Here is a 14,997-nt window from a genome sequence, read left to right as displayed (position 1 = left end):
TTTATCGATGGGAATCATTCATGGTCTCTTTTATTATGCTGTCTAATACTGAGAGTTTATTATTTAATCTGTTATTAGAAAGATTGAAACTACAATAAAAAAGGCAGCTGGAGGAAAAACTGGGTCTCCATTACAATCAAGCTTCCCAGAGTAATGAAATAGTGAGTGTGTGTTTCTGAACCTTTGGGCGGAACAGTATTTCAGACCGGCACAGAAGAGAGAAATGTAAAGGGGAAAAAATGTCAGGGTTTTAAATATATGACCAAGAGAAGGACAGAACTTTCCCCTGATGCGTTCCACGTCCATTTACTTGTCAGAAGTGATTAAAGGGCTTCAGCCTATATCCCGCACAAGTGATGTGCTCGTTCCCTTCCCTCAGGAAACCGGAGTCTCATACATTAGCTAGATTGCAGAGTTCCTGGTCCCATGTGATCCAGAGGGGGGGCCGAGCTCCTCAGGCAGCTTCATTTAACTGTTCCTCAGCCCCAGTTTGAGAGGAAAGGTGACCGGACTTTCTGCTTCCTGTGCGTCTGACCTCTGAAGCACCCGGCCGAGGGGATTTTCTACAACTTCCCTTCTCACTTTTATTCATGAAAGGTCATTTGTTAGTGTCACGTTCTCGTTTAATGCTCCTGTTTTATCCATTTCAGTAAATGCAGAGGTGGAAGTCCATTTAATCAAATGTTGCACCAACGTATATCAGTTTTCTGCGATATTATACTGTAGCTATAGATTTCACAGAGAGATATAGTGCTTTAAAATCCATTACAGCTGTTTTTACTTTCTACTACTAAGACAAAACGTGATGACTTTACCCTAACACTTACAGAAAGTAATTAAAATTAGCATTATATCATTCAGATGCCTCAATGAAATATTTCTTACACATTTCTGAATAAAAATACTTATAATAATAATGAAGATTCAGTGATTAAATTAACTGTGTGATAATATATAACTATGACAGGGGTGAGTAAAGTTTGTAATCCTTATAAACAACTTTAACTTATTATATTTCTGTGATCCCTTTACACAATATATCACATCAAAACATATTAATCCAAACTATAAATTATATCATTCAGATGCACTATTTAAATAATAATACAACTTAATTTAAATGTACTATTGAAAATGTGTTAAATACCTTATGAGAATGATAATAATAATGATAATCATCATTATCCAGTGATATAGTACACAGTATGATAATGTAAATATTACAGGGGACATTCTGCTGAATATTAATAAAATGTGATCCTTTCAGTAAAGAGTATTATAACCTTAGTCTCAGTAGTGAAATGTTTCACCTCTCAGTGGCGCAACAGCTCCATCTCCAAGAATCAGATGGCCTCACTTCTGTCATTAACCACACTGAGCTCGCTCTCGTCTCTCTCTCTCTCTTACTCCGCTTCCGTCTGTCTGTCTCTGTCCTTCCTCGATACTCTGTGATGATCCATAATCACCACTCCGTGTGTCTCCATCAACATCCATCACTCTTTATGGAGTTTCACAGTCAGGGGCTCGGAGCAGAGAGATGGAGAGAGAGAGGAGGAGGAGACAGCCTTCCAGTCAGGGGCAGAGAGAAGGCTACTCAGCAGTCTATTTCCAAATGACCTCCCAGTTACAGAGAACGTGAAACGACGTGCACACGTTTCCAGTCCTGGGATTCACCACATACCTTTTGCTCTCCGGCTGGGGAAACCCCGCTGATTTGCTCATTTAATTTGAATAAATTGGCTTATTTCAGTTTTCTCAGATCGTTCCGGAGATAAATCACATTTCTGGTTCTTTTTTTGAGCCGAAGAAAAAGAGATGAGATTCAGTTATATCATCCAGATGAAGAGACTTGGCAACATCCTGAAACATGGGTCCTGAGACAAATGTCTGAGTCAGTTGCTCCAGACATTCTCTGGACTTTTTCCTGCCAGATCCCTTATAAAACTGTCGAATACAGCAGGATTATGTACGGAAAACGTCTTTAGAATCCAAACTGCAATATGTAACATTTTAAATTCGATTTTTTTTTTATTTTTGTCTAAAAAGAGAAGGAAACACAAAAACCTCAAATAACAGTAAAGTTAAAAGTGATACAGACACATTTTGAAACTCTGTTGCAGTTTTTAAGCTCATCCCATCACAATCTGCTGGTTCTTCACCTGTTGCTTCATTCGCTTATGTGTTGTAATGTATTTGTAATTTTTGGTAAAAGACAAAGTATTGAGGCGAAGAGAAAACATGAGTTTATCGTAGTATAAAGTGTAATATAAACAACCAGGCCTATAAATGAGGTCAATGCTATATTACTATACTCAAAATAACGACTAATCGAATGAGGCGTTAAGTGAACAAACAGACCTGACATGATGAGTTACGAGGGAACATATAAACTGGTTTGGCCAAATTTAAAAACACACAAGGGGACACTCAAAATTATAAGCTTGACTTGGGTCTGTAATCGGGGAAAACATTGGGCTCGGGTTGGGCTCGGACATAAAAACAAGCCTTTTGGGATTGGATTAGTTTTCTCTCAGGCTTGGAGGAGTTCAGCCAGAAAATTGCGGCCAAAGCAGATCCATTCTTCTAAAGCCGCACTGCTGATCAATTAAACAACTTATTTTGGCCTTCAAGCATTAAATAATCAATTCTTACCCACTCGAATCACCTCTTTCAAATCCCAGCCTCATTTGAAATGTCCTCAAATCTGGGCTGAATCTTTGATAACACTTTGCCTCCGAAGAGTCCAGATCATTAAACGTTAAACATGGAGGAGATGCTTTCTCTCCACTTTTAAGCCAATGACTGCATCATCCCGTGCAAAGATTCAGGGGAAGTGAGCAGAGCCTTCCGACAATATACAGCGTGTGCCTCCAGGTGCACAGGTGCGTTCAGGTTCCTCTGTGTGACTCACACTGTAGAGATAAGGTTGAGAATCACTGGAATGCTCCTGTAGGCAGGACAGCTTGCATCAGTCAAGCTGCTTGGTGCCAAACATTGTTGTTTTGTGGTTGTAGACGACTGAGCCGCAGCTCTCAGCTCGACTTTGTGGGTTTGATGCAGGGGCGTTGCTGAAGAAAGAGCGAGCGTGTTCACTCAACCTGTTCCGGGTCAATAACACTAAAAAAGCCGCCGGTCTCCCTCGTCTCATCTCAGTCAAAGCCACTGCGTTGGTAATTTAGAGCGGGCGTAAAAAGGAAAATAACTTGCCTCATTTAAATGCTAATTTGTCTTCAGCTGAAGATTCAGTGCTGTGGCAACAGGTTGGCAGAATACGGGATATTTTTGTGCGAGGGCTCATAGATCAGACACAAAGACAGTTTTCCAACCACGTTTCACCATAAAAATCTTTTTATACCTTCATGCATCTTTTGTGGCGCGGCACTGCTGCATAAATATACACAGGAAGCAGCGGTCTGCTCTGCTGCCGCCGCCGTGACTGGAAATCATTACTGATGCTGCTTTTATCAATCACCTCCTCCGTCAGAGCAGACATCGGGTTAAGGTGAACTGCTGCTGCTGCTGCGGCTGCTGTGAGTTCTGGCAAATCAAACTGGTTTGTTTAACTTGAGGCCATCATTCAGAAATTATTTCTCTGGGAATGATATATGGATTTACAGCAACTATAGTATGGAGACTTGATGATGAAGAGTAATGTCTGCTCACTGACTAACTATCCATCACACACTGGACAGCTACTATAGCTATAAATGTGTTAAATTCATGTAGTTAATTAAGTAAAGTTTATAGTATAGATGGGTCATCATGTCACGGGTGTTAAAAAGTGGCCACTACACCCATTTATTATGTTGCCATGTGTTAACCACAGACTGTAAATAAAGAGGGACGGCATTACAGTTAAAGTTATATTTTTTTTTTCTGAGATTGTTTTTTCTCATTCACTGTAGTTGTTAACACACAGATATGGGTTCAAGTGTTCATGTTTCTGATAAGTCTTGTTTGAATTAATTATGTGATTCTTTGGAAATGTGGCCAAACGTCATGATTGACAGCTGATACTGACTCCCGATTGGTCAGACATGTGTGTGGGCGGAGCCTCGCTACCTTGCTAAATGCCTAGGATATGGCAGCGTTCATATCTGGGATAGTTTGGCTTTATTTTTGGATAAGGAGAGGTGTGTCGTCCATTTTTATAAACGCTCTATGGGGTTTACAGAAAAAATTTGATACTTATGAATATTCTCTGACATGAGGCGTTACCTGGTTGACACTTATAAGGTCAAGTAACTCAAAAGTCTCTGAAACAGGAACTTCAAAGTCAGGATGTAGGGATCTACAATCTATAACAGGAAGTGGATGTCTATTTCCTCTGTACTTCTACTATCAAGGCTTTCTGACAGCTGATGGATGTTTATCACACTGAGCTGACCTTGATTCCAATCATCAAACCAGCACTCAGTGTAAATCCTTACTTACTTTGTTCTGTCCATCCATCATTCCTTTCTGCTTCTATTTTTCCTTTTCATTATTCCTCACTATTTCCTTCCCTCTTTCCGTCCTCTCATCCATTTGACTCTTTGATGTCATCATATGCTAATATTGTATATTCGTTGTCTTGTCCTTATACCTTCATCGTTCCTCACTTTTATGCTCTTTGCTTTCTCCTCTGTTCTTTCTTTCCTGTATTGTTCTTTTTCTCCCCCCTATCTCCTCTGTTCTTTCTTTCCTGTATTGTTCTTTTTCTCCTTTCTTCTCTTCTGCCCTCCTTCCATCCGTCCTACATGCCTTGTTTCTGCATCATCCTCCTCCACTAAACCCCCATTGATTTTTGCTTAAAATGCAGATAGATATTTTTTTAATCCTTCGCTCTTCAATCCACCTGACTGCTCTTCCATCCTTCTGTCCTTCCTTCCTGTATTCTTTCTGTCCTTTTTTCCTTTCCTCCATTCTTCAGTACCCCCAGTGTGTTTTCTATGCTTCCTTATTTCTTTTCTTTCCTCTATCTCCTCCGTTCCACCCTCCTTCCTTTCCTCCCATCTGCTTGCCTGTCTGTCGGTTTTTCCGTTTATTTTTTAATGCGAATCCTTCGCCTCTTGTTTTTCTTCCTCCTCCTAGTCCTTCCTCCTTTCTTTCCGTCTCTCTTTCCTCCATGTATTATTTCCCAGTGATTAAGCAATGCCACACTGAGGATTTCTTTCTCACTCTCCCACACTCTTCTTTCTTAATTTCTCCCCCCCGCTCCCTCCTCGCCTCCTTTCTCACACTCTATCTGAATCTCTAACCGCGTTCAATCAGTCTCCGCGTGTCATCCTCTGTCTCTGTCACTCTCTCTCTCTGTCACTCTCCGTCTGTCTCGCTCCATCCTTCTCATTCTCTCCGTCGGTCTGCAGCCACCCTCGCTCCCTCTCTTTGTGATGAAGTGAGTTGAGAAGTTAGTTGGATGCCCTTCTACGATCATCCAAGGTTAACACACAGACACACACACACACACACACACACACACACACACACACACACTGACCTCTTGTCACTGACACTGGTGAACATCCAATGCAATTTGTGTGGTTGTGCAGGAGTGTGTTTGCATACATGTGCGCATATGTGTCTGTGCATGTTTCTTGCAAGTTTAGATTGTGGACCGTGTGAACTTCCAATACACAGGCTTGACAAGGAAATGGTCCAGTTTTTAATTGGTGGGGACTCACCTGAGACACAAGGTCATTGGCTGATAAAATGTCAGTCGTCTGTCACACGGCCGAGAGAGCGAACGGAGAAAGAGAGAGAGAGCGGACAGAAGAAATGGAGAGGACAGCGGAGGATGGACCGAGCCTCATTTGACTTGTCAGTTATCCATCCCAGAAAGACCAGGACCGGCCCGACACACAAACACACACACACACGCAAACACACAATCATGCAAGACAAAGTCACCTCCAGCCACAACACTGAACTCCAGTCAACTCTTTCTTTCCCCCCTCGATGTTGTCCACCTAAGACTGTTGTTTATAATGTAAGAGATGCAGCATGATGTGAGATTTCATGGTTACTCATTCATCTTTATTAACCAAAATCATGTAATTGATTATTTCATCATAATACCTTAATAACATTCAATTGCCAACATTTGTGAATTTCATCTTAGGCCTAGAGAACTGAATCCTCAGAGTTGTTGTTAGAATTCATCTAGAACCATCAGCTGCCCAAACCTAACAATTTGAAAAGTTTGTAACTTGTGTCCCTGTCCCACTGTCAGTGCTGGTCATGTTTACAGAGCTGTGATGCACCAACGCATTTATTACTTTCTATCATCAGTTGTGGTGTCGTAAAATGTTCTTTAATTTCTCTCCTATGTGTATCGCTCCTCTTCCTCACCGGTAAACATCTTGTCCAATGTCCAGTCGCCTCAGTGTGACAGAGAGCTAGTGCATCATCTGTCCACGAGCGATGGGGGACAGGAAATGGAGAAACCTGACGACGGTTACATCCAGGTCACCATCGCCGCATCGTCCGTCACTCGGTCTCTCGTCCTCATTTGAAAACATTGACATGTCAAGCAGATGTGGGTCAGAAGTTAATAGAATGTCTTGCTTTACTTTTGGAGATTTTCGAGTGACATGGCGTGTGGCAGCAAAACGTCAAAGCCACACCTGTCAGGAGCAAAAGGAAAATAAATTGAAGTCCACTTTCCATCAAACTTTTGCCTGACCCTCCACTGAAAGCTGTTCAGTGTGAGATTTATGTGCCAATTCCAAATGTATTTATTTTGGATGCAAGTTCTCTATCCCCTTTTCTTTCTTTCTTCCTCTTTGTTCTTTCACTCTGCTGACTAACATTTTATTCTTAATATATTCCCATGCTTTTGTAAAGCACTTTGAATTGACTTGTGTCTGAACGGCACTTTGTGAATAAACTTACCTTCAGCACTTTCACAGTCCGCTGGCCTCCACAGAGCTTCCATTGTTTCTCCTCCTATTCTCCACTTCTCCTCTTTCACCTTCAACCTGTCCTCTCTTGTATTCCTCACCTTATTCCTCTCCATCTCACCCCAGCTTTACCATTCCCTTTGCCTCCCCCCCCCCCCCACCAATCTGTTCATCTCAACGTGTGTCAATTTGGATGGAGGGCCTCTCGTCGCCGTGGTGACGCAGAGATGGGTGGATCGTGGAGGGAAGGTGGCGAGGAGGGCTGAGGGGACAGATGCACCGAGCGAGAGATGGCGGAGGAGAGATGGAGAGACATCTGATGTTCTCTCGCTGGGGCAGCCATGAGTGTAGTTGCAATCTGTAAACACACACTTGCACACACACTTGCACAGTTGGGAAAAGAACACAGGGGAAATCAGTACCCTCTCAAACAGAGAAAATTAACACAACAGGAAATTGGTTTCAGCTTTCTGTGCAAATGTGGCAGCGTCTCCCTCGATGAATGATATATAAATGATAAGTGTAATTTATTTAGCTACAAAGGAAGATGGAGGGATGATGGCAAGGATGAAGAATGAGCAAGAGAGGGGAAAAAAAGTTAACATTTACATTTCGGGACATATGTTTGTTTGCTTTCTTGCCAAAAGTTAAATGAGAAGATTGATACTACTCATGTCTCTACATCAAATATGAAGCTGCTCTCGGCAGCTGTTGGTTTCCACAAGGCCGGGACTAGGAAAACATAACTCAGCTCTGTCTGAAGGTATCTGCTGAATGGGGGTGGCTGTGGCTCAGGGGGTAAAGCGGTCGTCCTCTAACCAGAAGGTCAGTTTGATGCCAGTCTTCCCATCTGCATGTAGAAATGTCCTTGGGCAAGATACTGAACCCCAAAATGACCCTCAGGAAAAAAAGTGCTGCCCGTAGATAAACTGTATGAATGAGTGTTTTAATGGGTGAATGGCAAAATAAAAGCTGTGCTTAAAATGCTTAAAGTGTAAAAACCACAACCTCCAAGGTTATAACCTTCACACTGAAAATGGGAACTTTTGATGAAAATGAATATAGAAGATGCGCTTGTATTGATTCATTTTTTTTGCATCATTCAACTATTTCTTTTGGCCGATCCTCATATTTTCTATTTAAAAATACGACAATGATAGTTGTGTTTTAGGGGAAACAGTACGACACACGTGCAGAGTCCAGCCAGAGATCATTTTTTCAACAAACCATGTTTACTGAATGTAACCCACATGTCATACAAGATATATGATGAGGCTAGCACATTTAACTTCCTGAAGAGAGACTACAGCTGTTTGCCTGACCACTTTAAACAGGTGAAATATTGAGCTTTATTGGTTGGATAGTTCTGGTCACCTTTGCTCAGAGCCGGGCTAGCTGTCTACCCCCGTTTCCAGCGTTTGTGCTAAGCTAAGCTAACCAGCCTTTCATTCACCATGGTTAATATTGATCCTCTCATCTTCGTCTCCATCAGAGAACAAATTTACATTTTCCCTGAAAATGTCAAACTGTTCCTTTAAACTCTAACAAACGAACAAGCCGACTAGCACCACTACACACTGTTCGTTGTGTTGTTAATTTTTTCCTCCCCCAGATCTCGTGGGCTGCGTCTCTGACAGAGCGTTTGGGCAACCTCGCCAACCGGGAGATCAAACGCCACGGCGATGAGTGGTTCCTGTGATCACCACGGATACGGTGAGACAGCAAACCACTTTGTAGTGCCTGGTGTCATGTAGTAAACGTGTGAGTGTGTGTGTGTGTGTGTGAGTGATGTGTGTGTGAGAGCTTAATTAGCTGTACAGGGCTCTGTTTAAGTGTGTGTGAGGGATTGTGTTATCTTTGAGTGTGTGTGTGAGTGGAGAGAGAGAGAGAAAAAGGATTGACGCATGTGTCTTTATCGATTGTCTATTAGTGTGTGTGTGTGTGTGTTTGTGTTTTCCGTGTGTCCACATGTGCGACTGTCTGCCGCTGAGTGTCTCCCGAGGCTCTTTTCTGATAGACCACCACTGGGCAGTGTGGAGATGAAAGGAATGCTGGGAACTCATCTCACGCTATGAATCCTGGGTAAGTAGCGTGTGATGCGAGTACATCCTCATCACTCAGTGAAAGAAGGCTTTCATCTCTTATCCGTTCCCTCTATCAATATCCCCTCGTTCGGTCCCTTCTCCTCGTCCCCGCTTTCTTTCTTCTCTCCCCTGTCTTCACTTTCGTCTCTTTTTCTTTTGTTGTATTTCATTTCCCTGTCTTTTCCTTTCTTGGCTCATTTCTTCTCCTCCTCATTTTCATACCTCTTTCCCTCTCTCTGATTCGCTCAGCTCTCCCCCTTCACTTTACTCTCAGCTGTTCTGAATTATTTTCTTCTTTCCCCCCTTGTTTTCTCTTTTTTTAAACCTTTTTTCTCATCTCTCCATCTTCCTATTTCCATTTCTCATCTCTTCCCCTCCTCTCTTTTCTTTCCTTTTGTTTTCTTTCCATTTTCTAATGCCATGTCCCCTTCTTTTCATAGTTTCTCCTTCTTTCCTTTCCCTTTTCCCTTTCCTTTCCTCTCCTTGCCTTTCTTCTCCTTTCTTTTCCTCTTTCCTGCGACCCCCTGTTCCTTTTACTCTTCTTTCCTGTCTTCCCTCTTTCCTTTCTTCCTTGCTTTGGCTTCTTCTCCTCTCCTCCTCTCCTTTCCGTTTACTTCCGCTCAACTCGTCTACATTCTTGTCTCCTGTGAACATGAAATGATCAAAGTGTCCATTCTGGCCATGACAGTTCAATTTTACCAGTGTGCTCTCAAACACGAATGCACACACACACACACACACACACACACACACACACACACACACACACACACACACACACACACACACACACACACACACACACACACACACACACACACACACCACACACACACACACACACACCACACACACACACACACACACACACACACACACACACACACACACACACACACACACACTCTTCTTCTGCATGCACTTTTCAAAGGATGTACGAGCGGTCAGCGAGCATGTACGTATCTAAAGTTCCCATTTTCAGCTTGAGAAACTTGTCAAACATGTCAAGTTTCGAATCTTCCTCTCATGATCATTCTCATGGAGGCCGACTTGATTTCGATATTTTCTAAACTCAAACATCAAAATCTTATGGTGAAACCCGAAAGAAATCTTGAGGTGATTTATGGCACCAGAAGTTTACCCGTGGCAATGTGAAGAGGGCATTAAAACGGCATTAAGTCCTTCATGTTGGGTAAAATCTAACTTACGGACAGTAAAAAGTGAATGTAATACAAAATATATATATGTTATAATAAATTAGACTCTACTTTTATGTCTCGTTAAAAACTTTGAGGGTAATTTCCCCTTAAACCAGAGCGAAACCAACAGGGAGACATGATGTGACACCAGTGAGTCGAGATGTGGACATCGTGTTCTTTTCAGTTTTTTAAAGTTAATGTCTCTCTTGGCTTCCTCATCTTAATAATTTATGATTCCACTCGGCAGCGTCTTTACCCTTCAGGTCTTTTTCCTTGTGTTTACATTGTGTGCTCATTAGTACCTGAACGATAGTTGTTGCTCCTCTTTTTGATGATTGAACGCCATGAACTCACTTTACTCCACCGTGCGTTATAGTTGGTCTTACATGTATATTTAGTGAATTGTTACTATTCTCCAAGGAACAAGGACGTATTTGTGGGCCAGTTGTGTTTGTGTGTCAGACTCCAGGTGCTTTTTGTCTTGTAAGTTACACAGTTTGCACAGGGGCTTTCTTCTGTTTTTCATTTCCAGATATCGTATTTTTGTGCCTGCCCGGGATCCCCTGATCCTTGTGCCGATTTTGTAACCGTATTCATCTAAAATGCTCTGTTAGAATCTACACGTCCACAAACGCGTGTACACACACACACATCCTTTCCTGTGGCTTCTCCATGATGCTTTTTCTTTCTGTCTCACACAGTTTGCTGCAGATGGGAATGTGGCCCCTCTTATTCTGCCTTGCTGTTCTGTATTAAAGCTACAAACACGGAATTGCTATGGTCTGCTATGGAGAAGTCACACACTAGATGTACGTTATGCAAAGACACCATCAATAGGGGTCTCCATCTTTCTCTCCTGCCTCTCCACATCGTGCTCTCGTCCCTGATGTATGATGCAATGAAACAAATCGTGACAGTCGACTCGTATACCCCTCACTCGATTCCTCTCTTCATCCTTAGTTTCTCCTCCTCTCTTCACATTCTTTCATTCTCCTCTTTCCTCTGTTTCCCCCACTCCCCTCTTCACCTCCTCTCTGCTCTCTCCCCTCCTTCCCCTCCTCCCCTGATCTCTGTTCTTCTCGCTCCTCCCCTCTCTCTCCAGAGTCCTCTTCTTTCCGTCTGTTTCATTTACAAGATTTATCTTCTCTAGTAATTACAGTACACACACTCACACACACACACACACACACACACACACACACTTCCTTGCATCCCCGTCCTTGTGAGGACACTCATTGAACTAGTGCAGTGCCGGTTCAAAATGTGCCTGTCGGGGGGGGCTGATTGCTTGGCCTACGTTAATCTGTCTTCAGCTCCCTGTGTAGAGCGTCGTCCAAACAGCTTCACAGTCGATGCTGCTCCTGCTCTGGCCCTGAGCAACACACCTGCCATGATGCAGTCGGGTCCCCCCCCACCCCTACCAGTGTGTGTGTTGACGTATTTAATGAAAGCTATTAGGGGAAATATTCATTGAATCTGTTTTGATGACGAAAAACCGAGCAAAAAGTAACAATCCAAAACGAGAACTGTTTTGAAATGTATGAAATCTCCCGTCAACAAATAAAAACCAATCGATAATGATTCAGACCAATGAATGTGCGTCTTTTTCAACAACCTGAATCTTTGGAGTCTCTCACTGTAGCTCCTGATATAAAACCATTTCCTCTGCTCCTAAAAAAAGAAAAGAAACGCTTTGCACAGTTGTCGTTCAGTCATCTAATCTGATGTTGTTGGTTGAATAAGCAGGTTGTGCTCTAAATTCATTCACCACCCACAGAGACGAGAGGCAGCAACAAAACGTTTAAGAGCCACTACGAAAAACATGCAGGTGAGTATAAAGCTTATGTGACTATCAAGGTGCTTCTACAGGGGCTTTAGTGTTCCTATAAGAAGGAGTGAGTTAACGTGTAATAACGTGGGTGATTCATATAAATAATCCTTTAGATGTTCTTTAAATCAAAAACATTTCAAACCAAATCCAGCTCTGCAGATTTGGTTTGTTCCAGCCCTGCTTCCTTTACTAAATTAGATTTGAGAAGGTTAGTCCTGCAGAACAGAGGGACATAGACACATTACAAGAGACAAGAGACACCGGCAACCAGCCTCCAAATGCATGGAAGTAATACAAATGTGATTGACGACTAAAATATCTAAAACGAGCCAAACTTACCTTTTGAGTGTGTGAGCTGCACATTGTCCAGGTGCTGTCTGCTCTGTGTAGTTCATACTTTTTATTCACATCAAGAAAATCAATGAAGTTTTCTCGAGAACTGCTCATCCCAAAAAACTTAAGTCACAGTCAAAACTTTAGCAGTTTTCAGAAAATTGAAAATCGAAAAACAGAAAGACAGACCGAGATTCCTGAAGACAGGTCCCCTTAATGTGTCTGTGCAAACAGATTTAGGTCCTCATAACATGAGATATACCTGGACCACACACACACACACACACACACACACACACACACACACACACACACACACACACACACACACACACACACACACACACACACACACACACACACACACACACACACACACACACACACACACATTTGTTTCTCCATCGTGTCTTCAGAGGACATTCCATTGACTTGCATTGATTTCCTGAAGACAGGTGCCCTTAATGTGTCTGTGAAAACAGATTTAGGTCCTCATAACATGAGATATACCTGGACCACCCACACACCCACACACGCACGCACGCACGCACGCGCGCACGCGCGCACGCACACACACACACACACACACACACACACACACACACACACACACACACACACACACACACACACACACACACACACACACACACACACACACACGCACACACCCACCCCTCCTGGCGCTGCAGTACAATTTTTCACCAGTCAGGGTCACTGTGGTACTGTGATGAACACATTGAGTAATAGAGGATAGGAAGGTGTGTGTGTGTGTGTTCATATGCGTATGTATGACTGGAAACTTGCATCAGAATTGCTCCTGGACGCGCTCACAGAATTAGAAATAAACACCATCCATACTGAATAATGACATTCTGCCGCTAACCTCCTTCCTTTTTTTTTTCAAAATTCACATTCAAATCCATAAAGCACTCACGTTGCTTCAATCCCTTCCTGAAGGCCACAACACTGCTTGTGTTTGCATGTGTGGAGATAAAACCCATCAAGGTCCCTGGTATTCTCTTTGCGTGCGAGTGCTCTCGATTCAGAAACAACAGGCTTTACAGCAGCAAATATTTGCACAGTTAGATGAGCTGGATGAGATGTTAATGGAGACACTTTTTAAAAATCCCAACATTTACCCCGTCTCTCGGTCTGTTGGCCCACAGGCCCCGACGAGCTCCGATATCATAATCCCTCTGAAATAATGGGCCCCTCGCTGACGGAGCCTGATTGATGAGGGTCTGTTCTCGCGCTGCTTGACATTGACAGAGTGACGGACAGAGTGATGGACAGAGGGACCAAGCAGATTGGCTGGCGTTAATCATCTTAATGTTACGGACTGATACAGAGTCAGATGGTGGTGTTTTCAAATATATAAGCTCGCCATCAAAATTGTGACAAATATGCATTTTTTTATTTTTTATAGTTTGACCTCAATAAAAGCTTGGTCCTTGTTAAGGTTGAAGACATGGACAGAAAAGCTCTGTACAGCAACATCAAAAAAACAAAGCCTCACCTTGTCTCAAAGTAGTCTTTTCTCTCACTACAGATTGACACTTTTAAACATTCGAGAACTTCAATGTACGCCTCTTAATGGTTTAGAATTTTCTTTTTGAAGTATTAAATTATGTAAAGACCCTCTTAAGGATGAGCACAACTTCAGTGTCCAGTGTTTTAGGCATAAAGCTGCATAAGATGTCTAAACAATTGTAGGCATTTTAATATGTTGAAAAACACACTTTCATTATACTTTTACTTTGATACACACAAAATACTGAACCACATGCTTCAATTGAAAATATATATTTATTTCCTTTTCTTAAAATCAAACTTGGGGCTATTTTCTAACCAGCGTGAGCACACGTCCTCCTCCTGCTTGCATCAGCAGGCGTGGATTGACAGATGGGTCGTCGTCAGTCTGACGGCTCAGTTTGGAACCTTCTGGGTCACAGAGACACACGGACAGCATGTGACGTGAATAACATGTCACCGCTCAGTGGCTTTACACCGTCAGTCAGACTCTGACAGCGCTGGACTGCACTGCAAGTTTCCTTCGTGTTTGAAAAGTGGCCAGTTTTCACCTCGCCTGGAGACTCGGCTCTAAAGAGGTGTCTAAATGTTGTTCTCTCCACGTCTGTTTTCATTTTGGTGTGTGTGTGTATGTGTGTGTGTGTGTGTTTGAGAGTGTTTGAGAGTGTGCAGTGAAGTGTGCCATGTACACAAACCAGGAGTGTATTGTTGTTCCGACCTCCAAACAACATGTATACAGTTTCCACACTAATGCAGGCACACATAATAGTAGCAGGTGTCTGCCTTGACAGTGTGTGTGTTTGTGGAAGTGCACAAACACAGGTGTGTGTCAGTTGATAAAGTTTATCAGCTCCGGGCACGTTGCTGTCAGAAACCAGTGTTGTGAAGGGGAAAGTCCTTGTGTGTGCGTGTGTGTGTGTTTTTGTGTGTGTTTGTGTGTGTTTGGGGAGGAGGACGGCAAAAATAAGTACTGCTGATTACCCTCTGCTCATCTCAGGAACACACACACAGAAGAAGATTTGAATCCATTTTGAAGAGAAAATACAATCTGCATATTTATAGGTTGATATTTCAAAAACACCAAAGTCTCCGGTGCCTGAAAACATTACTCTCTTTGTAAGTGGAGGCATTGAAAC

Source organism: Limanda limanda, chromosome 19 (assembly GCF_963576545.1).
Source record: "Limanda limanda chromosome 19, fLimLim1.1, whole genome shotgun sequence".
NCBI lineage: Eukaryota > Metazoa > Chordata > Actinopteri > Pleuronectiformes > Pleuronectidae > Limanda > Limanda limanda.
Note: the sequence above shows the minus strand (reverse complement) of the source record.